This window comes from Phyllobates terribilis, unplaced genomic scaffold, assembly GCF_046119375.1.
Source record: "Phyllobates terribilis strain yellow unplaced genomic scaffold, ASM4611937v1 Scaffold_650__1_contigs__length_881393, whole genome shotgun sequence".
Classification (NCBI taxonomy): Eukaryota; Metazoa; Chordata; class Amphibia; order Anura; family Dendrobatidae; genus Phyllobates; species Phyllobates terribilis.
The window spans coordinates 32,910-47,902 of NW_027363410.1; the positions used below are offsets into that span (position 1 = coordinate 32,910).

The 14,993-nt window shown below is 46.2% G+C and overlaps 5 non-coding genes and 1 pseudogene across 5 annotated transcripts; all 6 read right to left on the reverse strand.

Annotated features, from left to right (window-relative positions):
• Positions 1 to 163: 163 nt before the first annotated feature.
• LOC141235053 (U2 spliceosomal RNA) lies at positions 164 to 354 on the reverse strand. Its single transcript, XR_012300910.1, has one exon. It is a non-coding gene; the product is annotated as a U2 spliceosomal RNA (small nuclear RNA).
• Positions 355 to 1,469: 1,115 nt separating this feature from the next.
• Positions 1,470 to 1,660, reverse strand: LOC141235064 (U2 spliceosomal RNA). The gene has a single exon (XR_012300921.1). It is a non-coding gene; the product is annotated as a U2 spliceosomal RNA (small nuclear RNA).
• A 1,115-nt stretch (positions 1,661 to 2,775) lies between these two features.
• Positions 2,776 to 2,966, reverse strand: LOC141235076 (U2 spliceosomal RNA). Its single transcript, XR_012300932.1, has one exon. It is a non-coding gene; the product is annotated as a U2 spliceosomal RNA (small nuclear RNA).
• A 1,114-nt stretch (positions 2,967 to 4,080) lies between these two features.
• LOC141235257 (U2 spliceosomal RNA) lies at positions 4,081 to 4,271 on the reverse strand. The gene has a single exon (XR_012301109.1). It is a non-coding gene; the product is annotated as a U2 spliceosomal RNA (small nuclear RNA).
• Positions 4,272 to 5,386: 1,115 nt separating this feature from the next.
• LOC141235348 (U2 spliceosomal RNA) lies at positions 5,387 to 5,604 on the reverse strand (annotated as a pseudogene).
• Positions 5,605 to 11,702: 6,098 nt separating this feature from the next.
• Positions 11,703 to 11,896, reverse strand: LOC141235310 (U2 spliceosomal RNA). The gene has a single exon (XR_012301159.1). It is a non-coding gene; the product is annotated as a U2 spliceosomal RNA (small nuclear RNA).
• Positions 11,897 to 14,993: the final 3,097 nt, after the last annotated feature.

The window sequence follows — 14,993 nt, forward strand, 5'->3', positions numbered from 1 at the left end:
CCAAAATGAGCTTGTAATCTGGCTTCTGCAACTTTGAACATGAAAAATCCAATGAGGAGAAGAAAAGCAAAGCCAAAGAGTCCATCCCAAAATCCGACAAACAAGCAAAATGAACAAAAAACATTGAATTCAATTCTTTCTGATTTTAGAAACTGCATTAAAGAAGGGGTGCACCGGTCCTGGAGATACTGCAATACCAGGTCAATGCGTGGAGTGGACAGAGCAAGCTCTTTTTCCATCTCCCTGTTCTAAAAATCCATTTAATATATGGTCCCCAGATAGGGGACGTATCAGATATTAAACTGATAAGAACAGATACTACACTTGATCTTAGCCAAAAGGCCGAGAAGCGATAACCAGAATTGGTTTCAAACTACGGAGCCACCCAAGGATCCTGAAAAGTCCATTTGTGGAGATGAGCTCCTGGACTCCCGTTAAGAAGACATGTTGTCAACCTCTAGATCCCTTACATGCCTGCACTTTTCGGCTTGCTGCTGCTGCAATCCACGCGTTTTAGATCTGCATAACTCCACCTCTTTAAACACAGCACCTTCACCCCCTGCTGTTCCCACCCGCCTCAACACCGTTGGAAGGGAGGAGAACCAATTAAGGCGGGGGGTGGGGTGGAACGAGCAGCTGTCTACCCTTAGCAGGAGGGCTCCTGATTACATACCTCTCCTGCTGCTGCTGCTGCTGGCTGTCCAGCAGCAGACTGAAGGTGGCTGCTGCTGTGCACAGGTATATAAAGGCTCAGAGCCTATTATGACACGCGCAGCCAGCGTTCCATTGCCACATTCCATCTACTGCAGGCAGGATACCTGGCTGGCTGAATGTCGCTGAGAAGCTCACAGAGACCGCCATAAGCAACAGTTTAACAGAATGCCACAGACTAATCAACCAAACTTTTTGGGTTGGGTTCTCTTTTATAGTCTGCAGGCATTAAATGAAAGAAGTCAGTGTTCCAGCAGAAGGAGACAACGTTTCAGAAAAGGCATTGTAGCAAACCAAAAAAGAAATTTTAAGCGCAGCAGAGTAACCAGCGCACATACCTGTTAGCTCAGGTGAGTTTAAAAGGCTGCTGTTGATAACAAGGGCATTTGCTAAATAGATGGTGTGTGTGCAACAATATACTGAAAGGTCAATTATATTGTGCAGCTTATCTCACCACCTGTAGTTATTTAGGTGAAAGCTCCAAAATGCTTGCCTAATATGTCTGTTTATCCAAAAGGAAGTAAAAAGGGAGAGCTAGAAAGATAGCATTGCATCACATTACATGGCAATGCAATGCACAGTTGCTGAAGTTGAACCAAAATGAGCTTGTAATCTGGCTTCTGCAACTTTGAACATGAAAAATCCAATGAGGAGAAGAAAAGCAAAGCCAAAGAGTTCATCCCAAAATCCGACAAACAAGCAAAATGAACAAAAAACATTGAATTCAATTCTTTCTGATTTTAGAAACTGCATTAAAGAAGGGGTGCACCGGTCCTGGAGATACTGCAATACCAGGTCAATGCGTGGAGTGGACAGAGCAAGCTCTTTTTCCATCTCCCTGTTCTAAAAATCCATTTAATATATGGTCCCCAGATAGGGGACGTATCAGATATTAAACTGATAAGAACAGATACTACACTTGATCTTAGCCAAAAGGCCGAGAAGCGATAACCAGAATTGGTTTCAAACTACGGAGCCACCCAAGGATCCTGAAAAGTCCATTTGTGGAGATGAGCTCCTGGACTCCCGTTAAGAAGACATGTTGTCAACCTCTAGATCCCTTACATGCCTGCACTTTTCGGCTTGCTGCTGCTGCAATCCACGCGTTTTAGATCTGCATAACTCCACCTCTTTAAACACAGCACCTTCACCCCCTGCTGTTCCCACCCGCCTCAACACCGTTGGAAGGGAGGAGAACCAATTAAGGCGGGGGGTGGGGTGGAACGAGCAGCTGTCTACCCTTAGCAGGAGGGCTCCTGATTACATACCTCTCCTGCTGCTGCTGCTGCTGGCTGTCCAGCAGCAGACTGAAGGTGGCTGCTGCTGTGCACAGGTATATAAAGGCTCAGAGCCTATTATGACACGCGCAGCCAGCGTTCCATTGCCACATTCCATCTACTGCAGGCAGGATACCTGGCTGGCTGAATGTCGCTGAGAAGCTCACAGAGACCGCCATAAGCAACAGTTTAACAGAATGCCACAGACTAATCAACCAAACTTTTTGGGTTGGGTTCTCTTTTATAGTCTGCAGGCATTAAATGAAAGAAGTCAGTGTTCCAGAAGAAGGAGACAACGTTTCAGAAAAGGCATTGTAGCAAACCAAAAAAGAAATTTTAAGCGCAGCAGAGTAACCAGCGCACATACCTGTTAGCTCAGGTGAGTTTAAAAGGCTGCTGTTGATAACAAGGGCATTTGCTAAATAGATGGTGTGTGTGCAACAATATACTGAAAGGTCAATTATATTGTGCAGCTTATCTCACCACCTGTAGTTATTTAGGTGAAAGCTCCAAAATGCTTGCCTAATATGTCTGTTTATCCAAAAGGAAGTAAAAAGGGAGAGCTAGAAAGATAGCATTGCATCACATTACATGGCAATGCAATGCACAGTTGCTGAAGTTGAACCAAAATGAGCTTGTAATCTGGCTTCTGCAACTTTGAACATGAAAAATCCAATGAGGAGAAGAAAAGCAAAGCCAAAGAGTCCATCCCAAAATCCGACAAACAAGCAAAATGAACAAAAAACATTGAATTCAATTCTTTCTGATTTTAGAAACTGCATTAAAGAAGGGGTGCACCGGTCCTGGAGATACTGCAATACCAGGTCAATGCGTGGAGTGGACAGAGCAAGCTCTTTTTCCATCTCCCTGTTCTAAAAATCCATTTAATATATGGTCCCCAGATAGGGGACGTATCAGATATTAAACTGATAAGAACAGATACTACACTTGATCTTAGCCAAAAGGCCGAGAAGCGATAACCAGAATTGGTTTCAAACTACGGAGCCACCCAAGGATCCTGAAAAGTCCATTTGTGGAGATGAGCTCCTGGACTCCCGTTAAGAAGACATGTTGTCAACCTCTAGATCCCTTACATGCCTGCACTTTTCGGCTTGCTGCTGCTGCAATCCACGCGTTTTAGATCTGCATAACTCCACCTCTTTAAACACAGCACCTTCACCCCCTGCTGTTCCCACCCGCCTCAACACCGTTGGAAGGGAGGAGAACCAATTAAGGCGGGGGGTGGGGTGGAACGAGCAGCTGTCTACCCTTAGCAGGAGGGCTCCTGATTACATACCTCTCCTGCTGCTGCTGCTGCTGGCTGTCCAGCAGCAGACTGAAGGTGGCTGCTGCTGTGCACAGGTATATAAAGGCTCAGAGCCTATTATGACACGCGCAGCCAGCGTTCCATTGCCACATTCCATCTACTGCAGGCAGGATACCTGGCTGGCTGAATGTCGCTGAGAAGCTCACAGAGACCGCCATAAGCAACAGTTTAACAGAATGCCACAGACTAATCAACCAAACTTTTTGGGTTGGGTTCTCTTTTATAGTCTGCAGGCATTAAATGAAAGAAGTCAGTGTTCCAGAAGAAGGAGACAACGTTTCAGAAAAGGCATTGTAGCAAACCAAAAAAGAAATTTTAAGCGCAGCAGAGTAACCAGCGCACATACCTGTTAGCTCAGGTGAGTTTAAAAGGCTGCTGTTGATAACAAGGGCATTTGCTAAATAGATGGTGTGTGTGCAACAATATACTGAAAGGTCAATTATATTGTGCAGCTTATCTCACCACCTGTAGTTATTTAGGTGAAAGCTCCAAAATGCTTGCCTAATATGTCTGTTTATCCAAAAGGAAGTAAAAAGGAGAGCTAGAAAGATAGCATTGCATCACATTACATGGCAATGCAATGCACAGTTGCTGAAGTTGAACCAAAATGAGCTTGTAATCTGGCTTCTGCAACTTTGAACATGAAAAATCTAATGAGGAGAAGAAAAGCAAAGCCAAAGAGTCCATCCCCAAATCCGACAAACAAGCAAAATGAACAAAAAACATTGAATTCAATTCTTTCTGATTTTAGAAACTGCATTAAAGAAGGGGTGCACCGGTCCTGGAGATACTGCAATACCAGGTCAATGCGTGGAGTGGACAGAGTAAGCTCTTTTTCCATCTCCCTGTTCTAAAAATCCATTTAATATATGGTCCCCAGATAGGGGACGTATCAGATATTAAACTGATAAGAACAGATACTACACTTGATCTTAGCCAAAAGGCCGAGAAGCGATAACCAGAATTGGTTTCAAACTACGGAGCCACCCAAGGATCCTGAAAAGTCCATTTGTGGAGATGAGCTCCTGGACTCCCGTTAAGAAGACATGTTGTCAACCTCTAGATCCCTTACATGCCTGCACTTTTCGGCTTGCTGCTGCTGCAATCCACGCGTTTTAGATCTGCATAACTCCACCTCTTTAAACACAGCACCTTCACCCCCTGCTGTTCCCACCCGCCTCAACACCGTTGGAAGGGAGGAGAACCAATTAAGGCGGGGGGTGGGGTGGAACGAGCAGCTGTCTACCCTTAGCAGGAGGGCTCCTGATTACATACCTCTCCTGCTGCTGCTGCTGCTGGCTGTCCAGCAGCAGACTGAAGGTGGCTGCTGCTGTGCACAGGTATATAAAGGCTCAGAGCCTATTATGACACGCGCAGCCAGCGTTCCATTGCCACATTCCATCTACTACAGGCAGGATACCTGGCTGGCTGAATGTCGCTGAGAAGCTCACAGAGACCGCCATAAGCAACAGTTTAACAGAATGCCACAGACTAATCAACCAAACTTTTTGGGTTGGGTTCTCTTTTATAGTCTGCAGGCATTAAATGAAAGAAGTCAGTGTTCCAGCAGAAGGAGACAACGTTTCAGAAAAGGCATTGTAGCAAACCAAAAAAGAAATTTTAAGCGCAGCAGAGTAACCAGCGCACATACCTGTTAGCTCAGGTGAGTTTAAAAGGCTGCTGTTGATAACAAGGGCATTTGCTAAATAGATGGTGTGTGTGCAACAATATACTGAAAGGTCAATTATATTGTGCAGCTTATCTCACCACCTGTAGTTATTTAGGTGAAAGCTCCAAAATGCTTGCCTAATATGTCTGTTTATCCAAAAGGAAGTAAAAAGGGAGAGCTAGAAAGATAGCATTGCATCACATTACATGGCAATGCAATGCAAAGTTGCTGAAGCTGAACCAAAATGAGCTTGTAATCTGGCTTCTGCAACTTTGAACATGAAAAATCCAATGAGGAGAAGAAAAGCAAAGCCAAAGAGTCCATCCCAAAATCCGACAAACAAGCAAAATGAACAAAAAACATTGAATTCAATTCTTTCTGATTTTAGAAACTGCATTAAAGAAGGGGTGCACCAGTCCTGGAGATACTGCAATACCAGGTCAATGCGTGGAGTGGACAGAGCAAGCTCTTTTTCCATCTCCCTGTTCTAAAAATCCATTTAATATATGGTCCCCAGATAGGGGACGTATCAGATATTAAACTGATAAGAACAGATTTTTTTTTTTTTTTTTTTTTTTTTTTTTAAAACCACTCAGGTTTAGATATAAGCAAACAGTTAACCAGACTTCGTCATAAGTTATACTGCCACTTCATAAACATCATTGTGGTTTCTTTATTAAAGGATTATTCAACAAAAATACAAACAAGTAATCCTATGCCAGAGAAATTTCCAGAAAAAATATCAACGGTATTTAACCATATCCTGCCACTTAAGGTATTTCCACACACCTTCAGAATCTGTTCCACCACCACCACCTTCTCTTGTATCCCACAAATAGATTACATATAGTCTTGCTAAGATCAACCTAATACAATCATTTACTGTTAAATTTACTCTTTTAAACACACACAAATTTCTCACATCCCACAAGCTCTCCTGCACACACACCATAATAAACCACATCATCCTGTCTAGGCCACGACGACTAGCACCAAAACCAAACATAGCCACTCTCCAATCAATAAACTTCACACCAGCAACCCCTTTACACAGTCCACCCACACCTTTCCACACATCATACGCAAAATTACAATCCCACATAAGGTGCCTCACCGTCTCATTCGCTCCACAACCATCCCTTGGACATACTGCAGATCTTATGAGATCTCTTTTCTTCTGAAAATCCCTCACTGGCAAAATATTATGAAGGCTCATCCATACTATATCTCGCTGTCTATTCGACACACCTTGAATGCTTAACTTCTTCCATACCCGCGCAACTTCCATAGAACGCAACCCCACCACATTACTCTCACACTCATTCACACACATCTTCCCCATCACCTTCTTAACAAACGTAAAGTCTTTCATTGCAACTACTAACAAATCATTCTTCCTCACAAACTTCTCAATCAAACCATACCACTCAGGACACTTAAAAGCAACAGGCACATTCTTATCACGCTTCACCCAATTCAGACCATACAGCATCCATCCAGCCAAATACTTACACATAAATGCCCCTTTATTATTCTTCCCAATCAAAATGACCGTAGTCTTAATAAAATGCAATGTTAGAAACACTTCAATATTCGGAAACTTCAGTCCCCCATACAAATATTGCTTAAACAAAATCTCTCTCATAAGTCTTTCCATCCTACTGCCCCAAAAAAACACAAAAATTAGTTTCTCCACTTTTTTAATTTTCCTATAGGGCACTGGAAAAATACAAGAAACATAAAGCAAAATAGGGAGAATAACAGCCTTAATAATAAGAACCTTCCCTACCAAAGACAAAGAACGTAACTTCCAAAAATTCATCTTCCGCACAATCCGCTCACCACATTCATCCCAACTCTCATAACCTTTCAAATCATCATTAAAAAAAACTCCCAACACTTTAATTGCACCATCCACACCAGCCACACCATCCATCTTAATCCTATTGTCACCAAAACATTTAAACATGCATTTGTTCCAATTCACACGAAACGCTGACGCGCCACAAAAAAAATTCAACAACAATTTTACTCTCTCCATAGAGGCCACACTCTCACTCACCACTACTACATCATCCATATATCCTAAGACTTTCACAGTCATTCCACCACTCCCCGGCACTAACAAACCACGCACCACTTTCTCTTTCCGAATCATACACAGCAGTGGCTCAATCACACACACAAATAATACCGGTGACATGGGACAACCTTGCCTCACACCAGACCTAATACACACTTTCTCACTCAAAAACCCATTCACCAGAAATTCACTCACCACCTCCCCATACAATCCTCTCACGGCACGCACAAATTTCTCCGGAAAACCCATTCTACGCAAAACCTCAAATAGAAACACATGAGACACGCGATCAAACGCCTTTTCAAAGTCAACAGCCATCACCATACACTTCTGCTTTCTTACTTTACAATCCCACAACACATCTCTTAAAAGACACAGATTATCTGTCATACATCTACCAGGCACTGCACACACTTGATCTTTACCAATCACATCAGCTATAACCACACGCATCCGACACGCCAAAATTTTACTGAATACCTTGTAATCGGCGTTCAGAAGCGTAATTGGCCTCCAATTACTCAAACACCTTTTATCCCCTTTCTTATGGATTAAGACCACCACTCCCTCCTTCATTGAACCCGCAAGCATCCCATTCTCCCACATAAACTGACACACTTCCACTAAATCCATACCCATCACTTCCCACATCATAACATATAGCTCCACAGGCAAACCATCCTTCCCAGGCGTCACATTTTTCCTTGCACCAAACACCGCTTTCTTAACTTCCTCCTCAATCACTGCCTCACGTAGACCAGAACATCCATCCTTATCCACCTTACAATCCAAAGTCTTAAGCACTTCTTCTTTCAAACTCTCATCCACCCACTTCCTGCCAAACAACTCAGCATAAAACGTGACCACTTCCTTCATTACATCCTCCCCACTCACACAAACACCATCCACATCAAAAATCTCCTCCATACCCTCCTTCTTACCATTTATTTTTTTAAAGAAATATCTTGAACACTTTTCATCTTTATCAAGATGGACCACCTTTGACCTAAAAATTATTTCCCTTCCCTTCCTCTCCAAAGTCCTCTTCAAATCCTCTCTCGCACTTCTTAACAAATCATCCACATCCACACCACACATCCTCATTTTCTCCAGCCATTCCACCCTCATCATTAAATCTTTATATTGACTCCTAACCATGGCAGCCTTTTTATAGCCCCATCGACGAAAAAACTTTTGCACTTCATACTTCATCCAATCCCACCACACCAACACACTTTCAAACTTACTCTTTTGAGATTTACACCAACTATATTTTTTCTTAAAATCATTCACAATTCTCTCATCCTCAAGCAAACTCACATTCAATTTCCACACACCTCTCCCATGCACCCGCCTTAAATCCCCTCTAAACTCACCTTTCAGGCACACATGGTCCGAAAAAGGAACTGAAAATTGAGAAAAACCATCACATATTATATTTTTAGAAAAAAACATCCTATCAATCCTAGATGTTATCCCACCCCTGTCAGCTTTATAGGTTGGTGGTGGTGGCTTCCCCAAATAAACCTCAGCAGCATCAAAAAAGAAAAAATCAGAAATAATGTTTGCCAATTTTTTTCCTGAGGCATCAACTTTCCCCTCAGTTACACAGTTAAAATCACCTGTTACTATCACAGGGATCCTACCAGGTAATTCTAAACATAATTTATCTAATAAACTTAACCTGTCTTCTTTTTTTGTAGGACCATAAATATTTATAATTTTAACTTTCCACCCCCTCCCACACACAACTGCAGAGATGCAACGACCCACCTCTATTACCTTATAATATTCAAAAACAAAATTTCTATTATTTAATACTATCCCAACTCCATCATTTTTATTCCCACTAGAGCCAGACCAGATATGCTGGCCATATGGCCAATCAGCGTCTTCCAGGGGTTCTTCTATACCACACTCCTGTAGACACATAATATCAAAAGAATGGTTATGTAAGAAGTCCAGAATCACAGATCTTCTAACTCTAGACTTTAAAAGTCTTACATTAAGGGACGCAATGTCCCAATTTGGTTTAGAGACCATTCTTTGGCTCAAAAACCAGAAACACCAGTCTCAGCAAAAAAACATGCCTTCCTTATCCTTTGTCATCCGGCGAACTCCCACTTAGCTGAAAGATAGTGGACTCCAAATTCTCCTCCAGGTAAGCCGTTGACGCAGGAGAAAGAGAAACCACTGGGTAATCCCGCTCACTCACCGGACTTGCCACGCATTGGCTACTTGATGGTTCAGACAACCGGGCCCTTTTATTCTTAGCGCGGTCCGGTTCCTCAGAAGACCTCACCCCAGTCTCAGTGAAGTCTCCTTGACCTCCAGCTCCCTCTTCATCCATACTTTCACTGCTCCAACTGAGAGCTGGGTCCCCTGGGATTTCCAAGGCTCCCTCACGTTCTTCACAAAAGGAGTCAATGAAACCCCCCTGATAGGAAGAAATGTCCATCTCAGCTGCCAGAACCTCTTCCACTCTCCCGGGCTCCACCAGTAGGTCAGCAGACGCCCTCACTGGAGCAGTCTCCACACGCTGTTCCACTACCTTCACCCTGGAAGAAACTGCGGCCTCAGGTGCCACACTCTTAGGCCTCGGAGAGTTCGAGACCACCTCAGAGTATGCCCTTGCCTTGCCCTCGTTCGCACGACGAGTACAATCCTTAAAGGCATGCCCCTCCATGCCACAAGCATTGCAAACAATTGGATTGGTACAGTCCTTAGCAACATGCCCACTTTGGTTGCACTTGGAGCAAACAGGCACAGCAGTACAAACCTCTTGTAAGTGTCCGTACTTCTTACATTTCCTGCAAAAAACTGGGGCCTCAGGAAAGAAGAGAATACCCCTATCTCTCCCGATAGAGAAACTTTGGGGAGGGTAATGAACACCTCCAGGCTCCGAAGAACTTTCCCCAAATCTGACAAAATATCTGTATTTGCCAGTCCATAAGTTCTCCTCGTTCATGATTTTGTGACTGTTGCTCACAAAGTCACAATGCCTCTTAAGAAAAGTCGCAATGTCATGTTCGTGCACAAAGGGATTATACATAAATATGACTAGGGGAACATCACCTTTGGAGTACAAGACTGTAAAAGTCAAACCATGCAAGGTTGGATTCTTCTCCTGCTCCCTCAACTTCTTATACAGGTTCCGGCAAGCCGCCATAGATTGCAACACCAAGACATACCGTCCTTCTTTCCGGGATTCCTGCAGGCAGACGATGTTTTCTCTTGTCACTTCCAGGATTTTGAAGATCACCTCGTGCACCATATACGACAGATTGAAACGCTCTCTGACAGCAGCATCAACTTCAATGCGGAATGCATTGCGAACCCGATTGTCATCGGTCCCAGCATAGCGTATCTTCACGCCCATTATGATCACTCTCTCGTTCCTCCTCGTTCTCCCCCTAAAGAAGCAACCGGCTTAAGCCATCAAGATGGCGATGCCGGAAGGCCAAGGGAAAACACTCAAGGACCCCAGACAAGACACTTGGTCTTAGCCAAAAGGCCGAGAAGCGATAACCAGAATTGGTTTCAAACTACGGAGCCACCCAAGGATCCTGAAAAGTCCATTTGTGGAGATGAGCTCCTGGACTCCCGTTAAGAAGACATGTTGTCAACCTCTAGATCCCTTACATGCCTGCACTTTTCGGCTTGCTGCTGCTGCAATCCACGCGTTTTAGATCTGCATAACTCCACCTCTTTAAACACAGCACCTTCACCCCCTGCTGTTCCCACCCGCCTCAACACCGTTGGAAGGGAGGAGAACCAATTAAGGCGGGGGGTGGGGTGGAACGAGCAGCTGTCTACCCTTAGCAGGAGGGCTCCTGATTACATACCTCTCCTGCTGCTGCTGGCTGTCCAGCAGCAGACTGAAGGTGGCTGCTGCTGTGCACAGGTATATAAAGGCTCAGAGCCTATTATGACACGCGCAGCCAGCGTTCCATTGCCACATTCCATCTACTGCAGGCAGGATACCTGGCTGGCTGAATGTCGCTGAGAAGCTCACAGAGACCGCCATAAGCAACAGTTTAACAGAATGCCACAGACTAATCAACCAAACTTTTTGGGTTGGGTTCTCTTTTATAGTCTGCAGGCATTAAATGAAAGAAGTCAGTGTTCCAGCAGAAGGAGACAACGTTTCAGAAAAGGCATTGTAGCAAACCAAAAAAGAAATTTTAAGCGCAGCAGAGTAACCAGCGCACATACCTGTTAGCTCAGGTGAGTTTAAAAGGCTGCTGTTGATAACAAGGGCATTTGCTAAATAGATGGTGTGTGTGCAACAATATACTGAAAGGTCAATTATATTGTGCAGCTTATCTCACCACCTGTAGTTATTTAGGTGAAAGCTCCAAAATGCTTGCCTAATATGTCTGTTTATCCAAAAGGAAGTAAAAAGGGAGAGCTAGAAAGATAGCATTGCATCACATTACATGGCAATGCAATGCACAGTTGCTGAAGTTGAACCAAAATGAGCTTGTAATCTGGCTTCTGCAACTTTGAACATGAAAAATCCAATGAGGAGAAGAAAAGCAAAGCCAAAGAGTCCATCCCAAAATCCGACAAACAAGCAAAATGAACAAAAAACATTGAATTCAATTCTTTCTGATTTTAGAAACTGCATTAAAGAAGGGGTGCACCGGTCCTGGAGATACTGCAATACCAGGTCAATGCGTGGAGTGGACAGAGCAAGCTCTTTTTCCATCTCCCTGTTCTAAAAATCCATTTAATATATGGTCCCCAGATAGGGGACGTATCAGATATTAAACTGATAAGAACAGATTTTTTTGATTGAATATATCTTTTATTAGCACAAAAAATAAGTTAACAGACAGTGTACAGTGCCGCAGCCCAGTACACACAGAATTCTACATCATATTTACATAGCATGAGGATACGACGCACTAACTAGACACATCACACCCCTATGCTACACAAAACACTCAATCTGAAAGAAAAGCATGTCAATCAATACAGTACGACGAACCGTGATAAGGGATGGGGATTGGGAAAAAGGGGATGGGGAGGGGAAAATCACAGGCCCGAAGCTTTATTGAAAGACAAGACACATAAGGGGAGAGGGGGAGGAGGGGTTTAGTCCTCGTCCTCGTCCTCCGGACCGTCCATGATGGAATAGTCTCTGAGCAGGCTGTGGATCAGCCTGCGGCAGTCCTGGATGGACATCCTCTCCCTCCTCAAGATGAGCCGGTTCCTGGCGACCCAAACGGCATCCTTGAAGCAGTTCATAAGGCGCCAAGCCTCCTGGATGGCTCCGACGGTATGAACCCCAGGGAAGAGTCCGTAAAGCACAGAATGGTGCGATAGGCTCGCCCTGGGGACAGAGTTCCTCAGGTCGTCCTCAAGTGCAGTCAATAGGCGCTGTGCAAATCCGCAGTCCCAAAAAGTGTGCAAAGATGTTTCCTCCACGAAGGGGCACCTTGGGCAGTACCGGGTCTTGCACAGGTTCCGGGCATGCATGAATGACCGGACGGGCAGTCCGCCCTGAATCGCCATCCACGACAAGTCCTTGTGCCCGTTGGTCAGCCTGTCAGACGACACATTTGTCCACACAGTCTCCAGCGTGTCCTGGTGAAGTCCTGTGATGTTCTCCACGTCATCCTTGGCTCTGATTAGCTTGTGGATAGTTTTGGGCTTCCACAAGTCGGGCTTGAGTCCCTCCAGTTGATGCTCCCCCACAAATCGAACGACGTCTCCGTAGAACCATGGCGTCGTCCAGTTGTAGGGGAAGGAGCTGTCCCACTTGTCCCAGCCGAGTCGCCTCCAAAGAGGAAGCAGGAAGAAGCGAGACATGGACCTGCCCGCGGAGCCATTCTTGACTTGCAAAGTCCGGCGGACACAATCACACACAAAAGAGGATCGCAGGAGGGTGGGGATATCTGGAACGCCCTTCCCACCCTTGCGAGGCTCCTTGTACATGACGGCCCGCCTGACTCTGTCCATCTTGGATCCCCAGACAAAGTGAAACACTGTCCTGGTAATGGCCCTGCACACAGTGACGTGTGGGGGCCAGGCCTGCGCCGTGTACTGCAAGACGGGCAGGACCTCATTACGCAGGATGAGTGCCTTACCCTCACAAGTGAGGTGTCTGAGGCTCCAGAGTCCGATCCGTTGCTTCACCTTGGCCAAGCGTTCTTGCCAGGACTTGAGGGCCGCTCCTTCCTTCCCGAACCAGACTCCCAGCACCTTGAGGAAATCCGGTTGAATGTTGAAGGGGAAGGGGGCGGAGGAGGCCGGCTGCCAATCCCCGAAGAGCATGGCTTCCGACTTCCTGCAGTTGACTTTGGCCCCTGAAGCCCGGCCGAACCTCTCACACGTCTGGACGAGGGCGTCGACTGAACCACGATCAGCGCAGAAGACGGTGACGTCGTCCATGTAGAGCGAGCACTTGACCTCGTGTCGTCCCGGACCCGGTGCGGTGATCCCTCTGATCTCTCCATTCTGCCGGATAGCCTCTGCGAAGAGTTCTATAACACAAACAAAAAGAAGAGGTGATAGAGGGCAGCCTTGTCTGACCCCAGAGAGGACAGGGAAGGGGTCAGTCTTCCAGCCGTTCACCAACACCGAGCTGTGGATATCAAAATACATCAGACGGACATACGAACAAAACATGTTACCCAAACCTAACCGGTGCAGAGCTCGGCCCATGAACTCGTGGGAAACCCGGTCGAAGGCCTTCTCCTGATCCAAGGAGACCAGGGCCGCGTGTGCGCGGCGGACCTTGATGTACTCGACCGTGTCCCGCACGAGAGCGAGGCTGTCTGCGATGCGACGTCCAGGGATGCCGCAGGTCTGGTCCGGGTGGATGATCCGTCCGATGACCGTCTTAAGTCGTGTCGCCATCGTCTTGGCCAGGATCTTGTAGTCCACGTTGAGCAGAGTGATGGGACGCCAATTCCTCAGGTCGCACCTCTCTCCCTTCCGCTTGTACAGGATCGTGACCATTCCTTCCCTCAAAGATGGAGGCATTCTACCCTCCACCACCATCTCCTCGTACAGGTCCAACAGGTCCGGACAGATGAGGTCTCCCAGCGCTACATAGAGCTCCGCTGGAAGACCATCACTGCCCGGGGTCCTGCCGGTCCTAAAGGATTTAGCGGCAGAGAGCAATTCGCCCACCATCAGAGGTTTGTCCAAGGCTGCCGTGCCTGCAGGATCAAGATGGTTAGTGATACCTGACAGGAACTTATCAGCAGCGTCGGGGTCGGTAGTCTTGTGGGAGTAGAGTTCGCTGTAGAAGTCGCTGACGACCCTCATCACGTCCTCCTTCCCACGTCGCATGTTTCCGCTCTCGTCTCGCAGCTCGTTCAGGGGCGTGTGACCGGCATGAAGTTTCCTGAAAAAGAATGAGTTACATTTCTCACCCTTCTCCAGATTCTCCACTTTGGAACGGAAGATGATTCGCTTGGACTCCTCCTCAAAGTGCCTTTTCAGGCTCTTCTTGGTCTCCTCCAGCTCCTCCCTCACGTCCCAGCCGCAGTGAAGAAGGTCCTGCAGCGACCGCAGCTCGCGCTGCAGCCCTCTGAAGTCCCTCCTCTTCTCACACGCCTGTTGTCGACCCTTGGCCTGAAAGAAACAGCGAAACTCAAGTTTAACATATTCCCACCAATCAGAGACTGTTTGGAAGCTACCCTTGTAGGACTGCCACATTGCGTAGGCTGCTCTCAGCTCCTCCACGACTTCATCCTGAGCCAGCAGAGCACAATTCAGCTTCCAGGAGCCGGGGCCGGACGGAAAACCGTCGCCGAGGACACCTTGTAAGTGAATGGCTCTGTGGTCGGAGAAGAAGCAGGAGACCATCGAGTGCCTACTCTGCCTGACTGCCCGAGAGGTGAACACAAAGTCAATCCTGGAGCGGAGTGAGCCATCGGGTCGGCTCCACGAATAGTTCGTGGAGCCTCT